This window comes from Mustela nivalis (assembly GCF_964662115.1).
Source record: "Mustela nivalis genome assembly, chromosome: 4".
Classification (NCBI taxonomy): Eukaryota; Metazoa; Chordata; class Mammalia; order Carnivora; family Mustelidae; genus Mustela; species Mustela nivalis.
Window position 1 is genome coordinate 124,388,469 of NC_139023.1, and position 13,951 is coordinate 124,402,419.

The 13,951-nt window shown below is 40.9% G+C and overlaps 1 protein-coding gene across 7 annotated transcripts in view; it reads left to right on the top strand.

The window, feature by feature from the left end:
* Positions 1-3,576: 3,576 nt before the first annotated feature.
* The window catches only part of GUCY1A1 (guanylate cyclase 1 soluble subunit alpha 1), a 61,145-nt gene continuing 50,770 nt past the window's right edge, over positions 3,577-13,951 (top strand). The window contains exons 1-2 of one of the 7 annotated variants that reach the window (XM_082727834.1): positions 3,577-3,876; positions 4,267-4,340. The gene's annotated coding sequence lies outside the window, so the exon portion shown is untranslated. Of the gene's footprint in view, positions 3,877-3,912; positions 4,341-4,438; positions 4,939-13,951 lie in introns of those variants that run through there. The other 6 variants (XM_082727837.1, XM_082727838.1, XM_082727836.1 and 3 more) reach the window with 6 other exon arrangements.

Consider the following 13,951-nt stretch of genomic DNA (forward strand, 5'->3'; position numbering starts at 1 on the left):
TCCATGAAATACATGCCCTCCATAATACCCGTCACCAGGCTCACCCAACCTTCCACCCCCTCCGCTTCGAAATCTTCAGATTGTTTTTCAGAGTCCACAGTCTCTCATGGTTCATCTCCCCCAACTCCCTTCTCCTCTCCATCTCCCCATGTCCTTGTGTTATTTCTTATATGCTCCACAAATAAGTGAAACCATATGGTAATTGACTCTCTCTGCTTGACTTATTTCACTTAGCATAATCTCTTCCAGTTTTGTCTATGTAGATACAAAAGTTGGCAGGTGCCTGGGTGGCTCAGTGGGTTAAGCCTCTGCCTCCGGTTCAGGTCATGATCTCAGAGTCCTGGTATCAAGGCCTGCATCAGGCTCTCTGCCTGCCTCTCTGCCTACTTGTGACCTCTCTTTCTCTGTCAAATAAATAAATAAAATCTTAAAAAAAAAAACCAAAAAAACAAAAACAGAAGTTGGGTATTCATCCTTTCTGATGGAGCCATAATACTCCATAGTGTATATGGACCACATCTTCCTTACCCATTCATCCACTGAGGGCATCTTGGTTCTTTCCACAGTTTAGTGACCATGGCCATTGCTGCTATGAACATTGGGATACAGATGGTCCTTCTTTTCACTACATCTGTATCTTTGGGGTAAATACCCAGTCGTGCAAATGCAGGGTCATGGGGAAGCTCTATTTTTAATTTCTTGAGGAATCTCCACACTGTTTTCCAAAGTGGCTGCACCAATTTGCTTTCCCACCAACAGTGTCAAAGGGTTCCCCTTTCCCTTCAGCCTCTCCAACACACATTATTTACTGTCTTGTTAATTTCAGCCATTCTAACTGGTGTAAGGTGGTATCTCAATGTGGTTTTGATTTGAATCTCCCTGATGGCTACTGATGATGAACATTTTTTCATGTGTCTGTTAGCCATTTGTATGTCTTCATTGGAGAAGTGTCTGTTCATATCTTCTGCCCATTTTTGACATGATTATCTGTTTTGTGTGTGTTGAGTTTGAGGAGTTCTTTATAGATCCTGGATATCAGCCATTTTTCTGTACTGTTATTCTCGAATATCTTCTCCCATTCAGTGGGTTGCCTCTTTATTTTGTTGACTGTTTGCTTTGCTGTGCAGAACCTTTTGATTTAGATGAAGTCCCAAAAATTCATTTTCGCTTTTGTTTTCTTTGCCTTTAGAGACATAGCTTGAAAGAAGTTGCTGTGGCTGATATCAAAGAGGTTACTGCCTATGTTCTCCTCTATGATTCTGATGGAGTCCTGCCTCACATTGAGGTCTTTTATCCATTTTGAGTTTATCTTTGTGTACTGTGAAAGAGAATGGTCAAGTTTTATTCTTCCTCATATAGTTGTCCAATTTCCCCAGCACCACTTATTGAAAAGACTCTCTTTTTTCCACTGTGTATTTTTTCCTGCTTTGTCAAAGATTATTTGACCAGAGCTGAGGGTCCATATATGGGCTCTCTACTCTGTTCCACTGGTCTATGTGTCTGTTTTTATGTCAGTACCATGCAGTCCTGGTGATCACAGCCTTGTAGTAAAGCTTGAAATCAGGCAACGTGATGCCCTCAGTTTTGTTTTTCTTTTTCAACATTTCCTTAGCAATTTAGAGTCTCTTCTGGTTCCATACAAATTTTAGGATTGTTTGCTCCAGCTCTTTGAAAAATGCTGGTGGAATTTTGATTGGAATGACATTGAAAGTATAGATTGCTCTAGGCAGTATAGACATTTTAACAATGTTTATTTTTCTAATCCATGAGCATGGAAAGGTCTTCCATCTTTTTGTGTCTTCTTCAATTTCTTTCATGAGTGTTCCAAAGCTCCTCGAGTATAAATCCTTAACCTCTTGGTTAGGCTTATTCCCAGGCATCTTGTGGTTCTTGGTGCTATAGTAAATGGAATCGATTCTCTAATTTCCCTGTCTGTATTTTCATTGTTAGGGTATAAGAAAGCAACTGATTTCTGTACAGTGATTCTGTATCCTGCCACATTACAGAATTGCTGTATGAGTTCTAGCAGTTTAAGGGTGGAGTCTTTTGGGTTTTCCATATAAAGTATCATGTCATCTGTGAAGAGAGAGAGAGTTTGACTTCTTCAATGCCAATTTCAATACCTTCTATTTCTCTTTGTTGTCTGATTGCTGTTGCTAGGACTTCTAATACTATGCTGAACAGGAGTGGTGAGAGTGGGTATCCTTGTCGTGTTCCTGATCTCAATGGGAAGGCTGTGAGCTTTTTCCCATTGAGGATATTTGTTGTGGGTTTTTAATAGATAGATTTTATTAAGTTGAGGAATGTTCCCTCTATCCCTATACTTTGAAGCATTTTAATCAGGAACTAAATTTCAAAGACATCTTAAAAAAAAAAAAAAAGAAAATCTCCTTTATTTCATCTTTTCATAATGACCAAATTTTTAAGAACTAACTTTAATGTTGCTCCATTATGAAGTGTTTCTCCTATCAGAAGATATCTCTTCTTCCTCTGGGCTTTTATATCACTGGATTTATTAAAAAAAAAAAATAGAAATCCTCTCTCAATTGTGTTGTCCACTGAAAGAAAGCCACGCTCATTAGGTAGGTTTGTCAATGTGTTCGTTATTCATTGTCTCCCTGAGGACTATAGCCTGGGTAGTATTTCAGATTGCTCTGAAGAATTCTTCAAAGCTTGTGAGCTACAGGGGATTATAGATACAAAAGGCGAAGGGTGCATATGTAGTTGTTCTCCAAATACTTACACATTATGAGGTATAATTTGGTTGTGAAAATATATATGCAGTTGTAAAATATAATACAGTTGTAAAAATTAAGTTTTTCTGCTTTCTAAATAGACCCAAGAAAGACCCTTAGTCCTCTTAATATGTTATGTTTCTATCATAGTTGATTATTTAAAACTATTGTTTGCATGCCTCTACTTAACTGGTTTTCTAGTTCTTCCTGTTCTTGATTTCTCCCTGAGATAACCTGAGACAATCCCACAAGGCTGACATAGTCACCTACTGCAGATTTAATTAGTGCCCAGTGGTGGTCCCGGGTTTAAGGAAGGAACACATAATAATCAGCATTAATTATGGATTCACAATGAAACAGTATAATGAGATTTTTTTTAAGTCGGAAAACTGACCCAAAATGAATATCAGAACTTACTTTTCTGTGCTGGAATTCTCTCTCTCTCTCCCTTTCTCTCTGTCACACACACACACACACACACACACACACACACACACACACACTCCACCACCACCACCACCACCAATAGAATTAAATGCACTGAACCAAGCATAATCAGGACTTTACTGGGAAGATGCATAAGCTTTGCAACCGCAGAATCGCATTTGCAGAGCCTTAGATTGGCTTTAAAACCTGTAAAACAGGCAAAGAAAACCATCCATTTGGTATTAACTTCCCAGTAGAAATGTTGGAGGTTTTAACTACTGTAAACGACAGTTTTTCTGGACGAGTGCATAGTGCAGATTTTTTTTTTTTCCTAAGTGAGCCAAATTTTCCTTGGGTTTCCTCCCTTTTTTGTTTCCTTTCCTTTGTCCCTGTCCCTTCTCTCTGTCTCCGCACTGTAACTGCCGGGCTGACGATTGGGCGGCTCGAGAGAGACCAGGACTCAGTTCCCCTGCCCTAGCCTGGGCGTAGTGGGTGGGACTCTAACACAGAGCAGATTTTCCAAAGGATGTTTCTTTGCAGTTTACTGACTCTTTGGCAGCGCTAAAGGCGAGGCCAAAAGGCCAAGAGCAGCCTGGAGCCGCCCCAGGCGACGGACACCTGCCCGGGGTTTGGGGGGTTGGAGGGTGGGGACAGGGGGCAGGGAGCGTCGCGAGCACATCATCAGCAGGACCCAGACCCCAGTGACCTCACCATGGTTGGTTTTAGTCGCTACTTTCTTTTTCAGTCTTTCGGTGCAGGGAAGGGGAAGGATTCTGACAAGAACTTGATTGAATGCAGTAGGGAAAGGGATTATAAGGGATCCTTTGGAGTCGTCAGGGAGAGGGAGAGAGATAACAGAGACAGGGAGGGACCCGGCTAGAGCTGATTGAGTGTTTGGGAGCAGAGCGGGGAATCCGGTTTGCAAGGCACGTCGCGTCCCGCCCAGCCTGTTGAGCAGGTAGACAGGAGTGAGCCCTAGTGTGAGTACCGCGGTCGCGCGTTTGGTGGATGCATTCGCGCCCGGACTGACAGGTGCGGCTGCAGGGTCCCTTCTCCCGCTCATCCTCTTCTGTCCCTGACGCCCACTGTCTTTCCGCGTTCGCAGTGGGGATTTGCCGGGCGCGCCCGGGAGCTGCCCGAGATCCGGAAACGCAGCCGCCGGGTCTGGGAAGCCAACGAGTAAGTGGTCTCTGCATGCCCACGCGGCTCGGGGTTCCCCAGAGAGGCAGTCCTTCTCCCCCGGCCGGTGGCCTGGGCTCTTCCCCTTACCCCTCCCTGGGAAGACTTCCGTGCGCTCCCAGCTGCTCGGCCCCTGGGGGCCGGAGCCCGGTTCCCACGCTGGGGAGGAGCGAAGGAGCAAAGCAGACGGCGCCCGGGGGGCCCAGCTCAGGGCTCGGGAGGGGGGGGCGGTTTGCGGGGCCGGAGGGAAGAGGACTGAAGGGGGTGGGCGCCGGGCCGTGCAGCGCCAGCGCCGGCCCTAGGAAAGCCAGGGCGTGAGAAAACGCGCGGGGCGCGCTGGGGCAGCTGCTCTCCCACGGCCGGGGTGCCGGGGCCTTGGGCGCACGCGAGGATCAGCTGCGGCAGCAAAGGGCGGCCGGGACCTTAGAGCCGGCCGGGGCTCGAGGCCGCGCCCGGGCTTCACCGCAACTTCACCCCGCCGGCTGCTGCGTGGGCGAGCCATTCGCCCTTGTAGGGAGCAAACCGCTACGATCGCAGAATTGCTTAGAGAAAGCAACCAGCAAACTTCCAGCGGGGCTGCTCGGGGCTGAACCGAAGAGTAAGTGTGTGTGTGTGTGTGTGTATGTGTGTGTGTGTGTGTGTGTGTGTGCGCGCGCGCGCGCGCGGGCGCGGTCTAATCTGGCAGACCAATTTTCTGTTCTCATTAAGACCGCAGCACTTGGGGAAATGGTGAACTGGGGATCAAGGCTGTCTCTGCGCGTCGAGGCTGTGCCTGCATGCAGCCTGTTCCTGCTGAGCTAAGCGGCCTCACGGTGGCATTTGTGTGAGGGGCTGCAGTGCTTCGTGGTCATGTGATTTCAGGCTATGGATTTCATGCGTCTTTCTTTTGCTCACTTATTGCCTGTGGTTCTTCCTTTTGCACTCGATGAGCAGTTTTCATCTTCCGAAGTAATATAGGTTGGACGCCTTCATGGTAACCGGTCAGAGGCACCGGGTTTCCAAGGATCTGAAAACTCCTGAGTTTTAAGTACAACAGGCCATATTGTGTGTGTGTGTGTGTGTGTGTGTGTGTGTGTGTGTGTGCGCGCGCGCGCGCGCGCGCGCGCACGCGCGCGCATTTATTCTGTATCAGTAGTGATTTTCCAGGATCAGTCTTCCGATGGTGATATCTTTAAATGTCTCCCAAGTAAGTATACTTGAACTAGTCTTGGTGGGAGCATCATTAACCCTCTGGTTACGTACATAAACGTTGAAGCACTTAATGATAGAGGTTTTTATAGCTTGGTTCATAGTGTGGAAGTAATCTGTTGCTTTTCCTAAAATGGCTGTATTTTTCTTCAGGAGTGGTCCTGTCAAGTGCTTTACTATGAAGAGTGGTAAAAAATCAGTAACAGTAAAAATATAACAACAATCTGAAAATCTGAAATTCCAAAGCAAACTTTAATTTGTCAAAAAGCCCTATAAGCTTCATTACTCCTTAGGTGAGACTATCTGTGTAGTCTGTATTCGTTAAGTTAAGCAACTGAGTCTGTAGATCTCTGTGAAGGAGTCCCGAAGCTCTTGACATTGTATGTAAACATTTGAGTCCCTGCATTTTTAGGGCGGTAGTCCAGAGTCCTCAGATATCCATAGGGATTTTTGACCCAGCAGGAAACTAACCACAAAGTTAAAATATAAAAGCTTTATTTTTTCTTGTCAAAACAATAGGCTTTCCACATAAAGCCTGCAGACATAAAATGGTAGGAGCAAATCTTGAATAACTCATGTTACAATAATTAAACATTTCATGTAAGATAGGCCCCCTTGTGTGTTTTTAAATGTATCAGGAAACTTAGGTAGAGGAACTCTATTTAGTAGAAATTTGTGATGCATACATTGGTATATTCTGTTTCTGCTTGTACTGTAAGATCTCTTGCTAGTATGACACAGAAAATTTTTTTAAAAAATTCTATTTTTCTTTATTTGAAACCAAACAGAAATATACTTATACTTGGTGTGGTGTTTCAAAGTGTGTGAATATAAGTAATCCCTTAGAGGCCTTGGTTTTAGATGTCTTGTTTAGATGGTATAACATATCTAAGGTAGTTTTCTGTCATTTAGAGAATGTGGAAGAAAATGTAAAGCTATTTGACTTACATCTGGCAACAGCAAAGGAAAGAGCAATGTGGGCAACTTCATAAGCCTTAGTCCTTATAGTTCTTATAACTATGGTTTATGAAACACTCGTATTTTAAGGCATTATTGTGAAAAACTGTTTTAATATTGCACCAAAAACTAAAGAAGTAATAACTAAAATTAAATTACATCTGTTATAAATACATCAATAAAATATTATTGTGCCTAAATGTCAACTGTTGTGTCATAGATATTTTTGAAACAAAAAGACTTAAATCTTTAGTTAATAGCAGGTTTGTTTGTTTTCTTATAAATTAAAATTGGATAACCTTGAATTTTGTCAGAAACCATATCAGGGAGATTAAATCCTGTATTTACATTTGTAGATTACATTTGCTAACAATTAATAATGACTGTAGGGAGGAGAATATTGATTTTTTAAAAAAATAAGATCAGTACCCAAAAAATCTCTAGTTAAAATCAAATTTGCCTTAAGAATTAATTTTTCGGGGCACCTGGGTGGCTCAGTGGATTAAAGTCTCTGCCTTCGGCTCAGGTCATGATCCCAGGTCCTGGGATCAAGCCCCGCATCAGGCTCTCTGCTCAGCAGGGAACCTGCTTCCTCCTCTCTCTCTCTCTGCCTGCCTCTCTGCCTACTTGTGAGCTCTATCTGTCAGATAAATAAATAAAATCTTAAAAAAAAAAAATTAATTTTTCAAGGAAGGAGAAGTAGAAAGCTAAAGCAGTATTTGAATAAACCAAAAAGTATCTTACTATTGGGAAAAAATTTGGGGGGAAATTAGATATTGAGAATATTTTCTATATGTCAGATCTGCCAGCAAGTTGCTTAGCTTTTCTTTTTACTTTTCTTTTAACTTTTATGGCACTGATTTTTATACCATTTAATTATAGATATTCACCCAAGCTACTTTTCTTAAATACTACTAATTACTTTTCTGCATATTTATAGAAAAAGATATTTTATTTCATAAAATAACAATAATTTTAGGTTTTAGTCTCTAGGCCACCTGGATTTATTCAATAAGTATTTATTAGGTGCCCTATGCAATAGTTTTGAGTATCTCTACCTTGACCTGATACAAGAAGAATTTTTGACAATTTTTAGGTCTTTATATGAACAAATTTGGTTGTCCATAGACTCCTTGACTTATTTGGGGTTAGAATACTGTTTTGACTATCGTGAATCACATTTGCTTATTTTATTTCTCTCAGTTTGGAAGTGTCTGACCTATTTCACATTATTTTCTCTCTCCTGGGTTCAGGCCAACAGATTTTATCTTCCTATAGTCATGAGGGTTATACAGTATGAATAGAACTATTTGCAAGGAGTGTAGAGCTGTAGGTAAGCTCCCTCCTCAGCCTACAGTAGGAAAGAATGAATGCTTTATAAAACTTGAGGGTCTCTGGGGCATGGTTACCCCTTGCTACAACTACTTCTTCTAGTTACTTGTAGTTACTCCTATCACTTACCCAAAATGCTTTCTGGAAATTAATACTAGTTTTATAAAATGAACCCTCCCTTTCAGAAAATCAAAGGCAACTCAATTTAATTAACTCACATACCACCTCCTCCTACTCACCACAGTAGGAATTAGCAAGAAGCCAACAGAAGACAATGGCTTTGGGAATGAACACCCTGGGGAAAGGAAGTTGAGCAAACCAGAAAAAAAAAAAAAACTTCTTAATCCTGAATTTTCTTCCAGGTCTGACCTATCTACAGGTCTCCTTTTTCTATGGGGCATTACATTAAAAATACCTGTAAATATGCCTTGTATTGCCTACCAAACTCATATCTCTTTCAGGATACTCATCACTGGGTCCATAGCCTGGCACACAGGAGGTGTCTAATAAGCTTAATTGTGTTGTCTTTGTAATTGTTGCATTAAGGTGTTTTTGTTTTTGTTTTTGTTTTTAAATTCTGTTCAAGAATACAATTTTTTTAAAAGAAATACTTGTCTTGCACTGACGCCCTGTGGAATATTCTGGTCTTGATCATTGAGAGATTTTGTTGTGCTCTTTTCTCATATAGCTTTCAGCCTGTTCAGAACTGCTTGTAAACTGCTGTTTCTTTCACCATTGTCAATTACCCTTTGTTTGTTTGTTTGTTTGTTTGTTTTTAAGATTTTATTTATTTATTTGACAGACAGAGATCACAAGTAGGCAGAGAGGCAGACAGAGAGAGAGGGGGAAAGCAGGCTCCCTGCCTAGCAGAGAGCCCAATGTGGGGCTCGATCCCAGGACCCTGGGACCATGACCTGAGCCTAAGGCAGAGGCTTTAACCCACTGAGCCACCCAGGCGCCCCTACCCTTTGTTTTTTTTAATTTACATCTCTAACTTGTGTTGCCCTGCCCCCATTACCAGTGCTTTTTGACCTCCTGAACATTCTGCTTTCCTTGGGAATCTTAAAATAATGGGAGCTTGTTCAGGGCTTCATTCAACATCTATGATTCAACCTGCTCGACCTCCTGGAAGGGGTCCACACTAGTATTCACCCCTTCAGGCCTTCTCATCCCTCAGGGTTGCCCCAGCTGGACCAAAAGTCAAGCATTTCATATTTCTTACCAACAACAACATCTTATCCCTCCCCCTCCCCTAATTCCACTCACTCATTACTACCCAACACCCTTCTTTCCCATCACTGTTAGTTGGGCACCCCCAATTTTCTCATGTTTTCCTCTTTACTTACCACACTCATCTTGAACGGCAATGTCAACTCTGCTCCAGACTTCAGATCTCTTGCCACCAGAGCTACCAGAATCTGATTTACTCTTAACTTCAGCTTAAGAGCTGGTTAGTAGGGCACCTGGTTGGTTCTATAAGTTAAGTGTCTGCTTATGACTCAGGTCATAAACTAAGTGCCCTGGGATCAAGTCCCACCTCGGACTCCCTGCCTCACGGGAGTCTGCTTCTCCCTCTTCCTCTCCTCCCACTCACATCCCTCCCAATCTCTCTCTCTCAAATAATAAATACATAAAATCTTAAAAAAAAAAAAAAAGAGGTGGTTAACAGTGCTAGGAAGCTATTTTATTCTCTCTTGGATAATTCCATATCAAATTCTCCATAGTACTTGTTCCAGATTTTTCCAGATTTTCCAATCTGCCCACTTTAGCCTTACCCTTTTCATTCTTAGCAGATGACCTTATTTCCATATTCACAGAGAATATTAAGTTCAACTTAGGCAAACCATTTATCAAGATTCATTTGGAATTTAGGAGGCATTTCTTTATTTGACCCATCCTGAGCATAAGAACTCTCTTCTTATATTGAACAATACTATTTATCTCTGTAATATTTATGTGCTGATTATTACCTCTTAGAGTACTAATACAAAAGGCTTTTATATATGACAACTCTTGGGTCTCTATGGGTCCCATCCAGTTCCTTCAACTCATCTGTATTTGACATGCCTTGAAAGTCTCATCATCATCAGGGAATTTCTCTTTTGGATACCCTCCTATTTTTCTTAAAGTGTGGTCCCTAGAGCTGAACATAGATGAGTGGACTGATATCATTGAATATATCTGGTTACATCCTCTGGATAATGTATACTACTCATCCTAACTCTAATCTGTCTTTCCCCCACTTTTTTTTTTTTTTTTTTGCATTCACACTACACTGTTTAATTATGCATCCTTTTATCCATACTCTGATGCAGATATACTTCTCCCCAGTTGTGCATTTGGCCATTTGAGTTGGGATTTTTAAAAATACTTACTGCAATTAAATTTGATCTTTACCTTTAGTCTGTTGTTCGAAAAGGTCAAGGTATTTTTGGATTCTAATTCCTTGATAAAGTTTAGCCATTCTTCCCAATTTGGTGGCATTAATAGATTTGATTAGGATCCATTTAAGATCTTCATCCAAATAACTGCAAAATGCTGCACTGGAGGGACATCTGGCACGATCCTAGATCCTGGACACCTTCTTCTTGCTTTACATTAGTCTGTGAATTATTAGTCCTCTTTATGAGGATGTCCCCCCAATTATATCCCCAACTAATTCTCTATCTTTGGCATTTACATTCCTTTGTGTAGCCCAGGAGTATACTGTGACAGATGCGGTCAAATTCCTTGGAAAAATGCATTGCCACTTTCTGCGGAACAGATACCAAATTATTATTTTTATGTAATGATATGCTCCCTGTGACCCTTCACTAGCTTGTAGGTAACAACACCTCACATTCTGAATACTCACATACCATAGTTTTACAAATCTTTTGCAAATCATACCTATAGGGAATGTCAAGCTCTCTAGGCTAGAGTTGATGGAATCACCTTCTCTGTTTTGAAAATTGAGACAATGGCTGGATTCTTCCTTTTCTGCCAACCCTTCTCTTCATTGTAATATTTTTAAAGATGATTTTAACTAGTCCCTTATTTCATCCACAGATGCTTTCAGTACTTTGTAATGTGGTTCCTTCACATAAGTAGATTTAAACTCGTTTAGAATATTTAATATCATTCTATACCTTGGGCCTTAAATTTGTTATTTTGATTTTGGTCTTATTTTTGCCAGTATGCATATTGTTTTCTTGAGGAACGGAGATGAAACAAAACAAAAGTAGAGTAATTCTGCTTGACCAGTTCTGCGCCATCTTTTGAATTTCCTCACCTCCCCTGCAAGTCCTTGAACTCTTCCTTTACCCAAATAAATGCCATTATCTTCACCTTATCTGAAAGATAAATTAAAAGAATTGGAAGAACTTTTTTTTTAATTTATGATTTTTGGAGGATTCAGGTTATTTTATATTTTATGACAGTCTTCTCAGAGTCTCAGTCTCTTTTTGGTATTTCTCACAATAAGGTTTATTATGGATTATGTTTGTCACTGGGCCACATACCAGCACAGTTTATGACACAGTCGCTGACTTGAGGGAATTTGAAGTCTGCATGTAGAGATAACAGAACCCAGAAGTAGTCTCAAAATTTCACACAGCAACATTTACAAATGAGCTTAATATCCGTGGTGCCTTTTTAGGGAGGTCTGAAGAACTTAAAGGAGGGAATTTGGCAGGATGGAATTACTGAAGGCTCTCTAGAGAAGATCTGGCTCTTCGTTGAGATTTTGAAAGAGGACTGATGTGGGACTTTGCAGGACCTGTAGGATTTAAATATAGAGAAGAGTGGGAAGGGTGCTCTGGGCAGAGAACAGGAAAGGCGCAGAGCCGCAAGTGGGGAGTGGGCTGAGCGTGGGGTGTGCGCGTGTGCGTCCACGTGCGTGCATGTCCATGAGGAACCGGGGTCTGGAGGGAGAAGGGGAAACAGCAGATCTCCTCCAGCACAGCTTTGAAGTATTCCTTTGTGGAAAATACTATTACTACCTCTCCCTCCATTTCTAGATCTTTTTTTTCCTTTGCTCGGTTTTCGGGAAGCCCATTCCTAATCAACCTTGTAATCTCAAATTGGGCTCTACTTCTCAGAAACTTTCTTGACCTTCCAGCCTGAGTTAAGTGCTTTATTATGTTTTTCCTTCAATGCCCTGTGCTTTCCCATCATATTATTATACTGCCCTGTAATTGCTTGGTGAATTGCCTGTTTTCACCAGTACCCTCCTATTCGTGGCAGGAGGTACCATTTCTGCCTAGTGCTCATTCTAGTCACAGACACCTAATAGAAGTGCTCCATGGTTCCTCAGCACTCAGTAAAAATGTGTCATATGATACAGGCCTGCTTGGAGTGATGAGGCTATGTTGGGGCATATTTATAAAAAGATTTAAGGTAAAGAGAGGTTAGATTACAAAAGACCAGGATGCCAGGCTGGGTTTTGGCTTTATTAGGGAATGTAGAACTATCTTGTTTTTTTGAGTTTAAGGACAGGATTCAGCACATGCATGACTCTTAATTAAACCTTCGTAAATCAATTCAAACTATTCAAAATTTGATATGCTTTTCTAGATTTAACGAGGAAATTATTTGGCTCCTTACCTTGCATCCGGTGTTTCCATGTGTGAGGTTGAGAAGACCCTGTAACTTTAATGCCATTCGTTTTATTAGAGAAGTTTTGTTCTTTGACTAGTCTAATTTTATTTGAAGGATGTTGTAGCTGCTAATTGTTCTCAATTTTCCATCATTTTACAGCTTCAGATACTTTCTATTATTAAAGTTGTGAAATGTTACATGGTTTATATTATTGAGTTAGCAACACACAGGGTGAGGAATTTCAGTGTTCCATTGGAAAAATATAAACTTTTGAGTCGTATATTTGTGAGCATAAAATTTAATCAAGATAGCACAATGGGTGGAGTATTTAGGGGATTAGAACTGTAACATGGAAGAGATTTGGATAAACACATTAACCTTGTCAGTACTTGATATGTCAAAATTTAAAACAAGATATTCTTACAATAGATTAGTATTAATTTGTAAATGTGATTCACAAAAGACTTTTCCCAGTGAAGACTCTTTGGCTAAAATTCCATTTTTTAAGTGTTTTAAAATATTCACAGTCACTAATTGTAAGCAACATTCTTCTTTGTCCACCTCTACTCCCAAATAACAATTTAACATGCCGTGCACATCTATTTCTGGTTCTTTTCTCCAGTGACTAGCTTAGAGTAACTCTTAAGCTCTTGTCGTGTGTGTCGTCTTATGCTTTTGAAAAATCAGCTGTCGTATATAGGAGAGCTGTGATCTTTCTTCAGACAGCCTGTTCCTGGGATAGATAGCAAATTATCCGAACCTAATTTGTTAGCTTTCCTCATCTCCTCTTTCTCTGCCACCCTTTGAAGCTATAAGAATTTATCCTGATTTAGACTGGATTACCACCTGCAACTCATTTGATAGCTTGGCCAAGGGTAAGATGGTTGCATTTGAGAGGTATCATAAGGCCGTCTATCACAAAAGTTTTTCTTCCACTGGTCGTCTGCTAGGGATAACTGCTTTGGATCAATGTAGTCCTTTGGATTTTATCTTTAGGAGGTCCTGGTATAACTGTTTTTACTGGAAAGAACAGCATTACCTTGTTTCCCCAATAGCAAAAGTCACATTTATCATGTTGCCTTCTACCTTCAAGCAAGAGTATGGTTTCTTGGACCGTAGACCTTCAAATGCAAGAGAAAAAGAAAACTCAAAGACCTAGCATGTAGCACCTAAATGAGAAAGGTAGATACAAGTAGGGTACACTGGGGACAATATGGTGTTCAGACAGGAAGCTGGAGGTTAAAAAAAAGTTTAGGGTCCTGAAAAGAGTTGTTTCTTTACACTTTTGTTCCCTATCCTAACTGGGGGTGCTTAGGATGTTTTCCTCACCTACATCAAACCAGATTAACATCAGTTTAGTTATATTTATCTTAATATTGTATCTGTTTCAGTACATAGTGGAAATTGGTAGCTGTAGGTTGTCACAGTCTGTTTTACACACGGTAAAATGGTGTTTAGCTCTGTTTCTTTACATTAACTGTCCTTGGTAAATAATCACTGATCATTGTTTGAGTATCAAGAATTTGCTGCATGCCATGTATTAAAAACCATGTTAA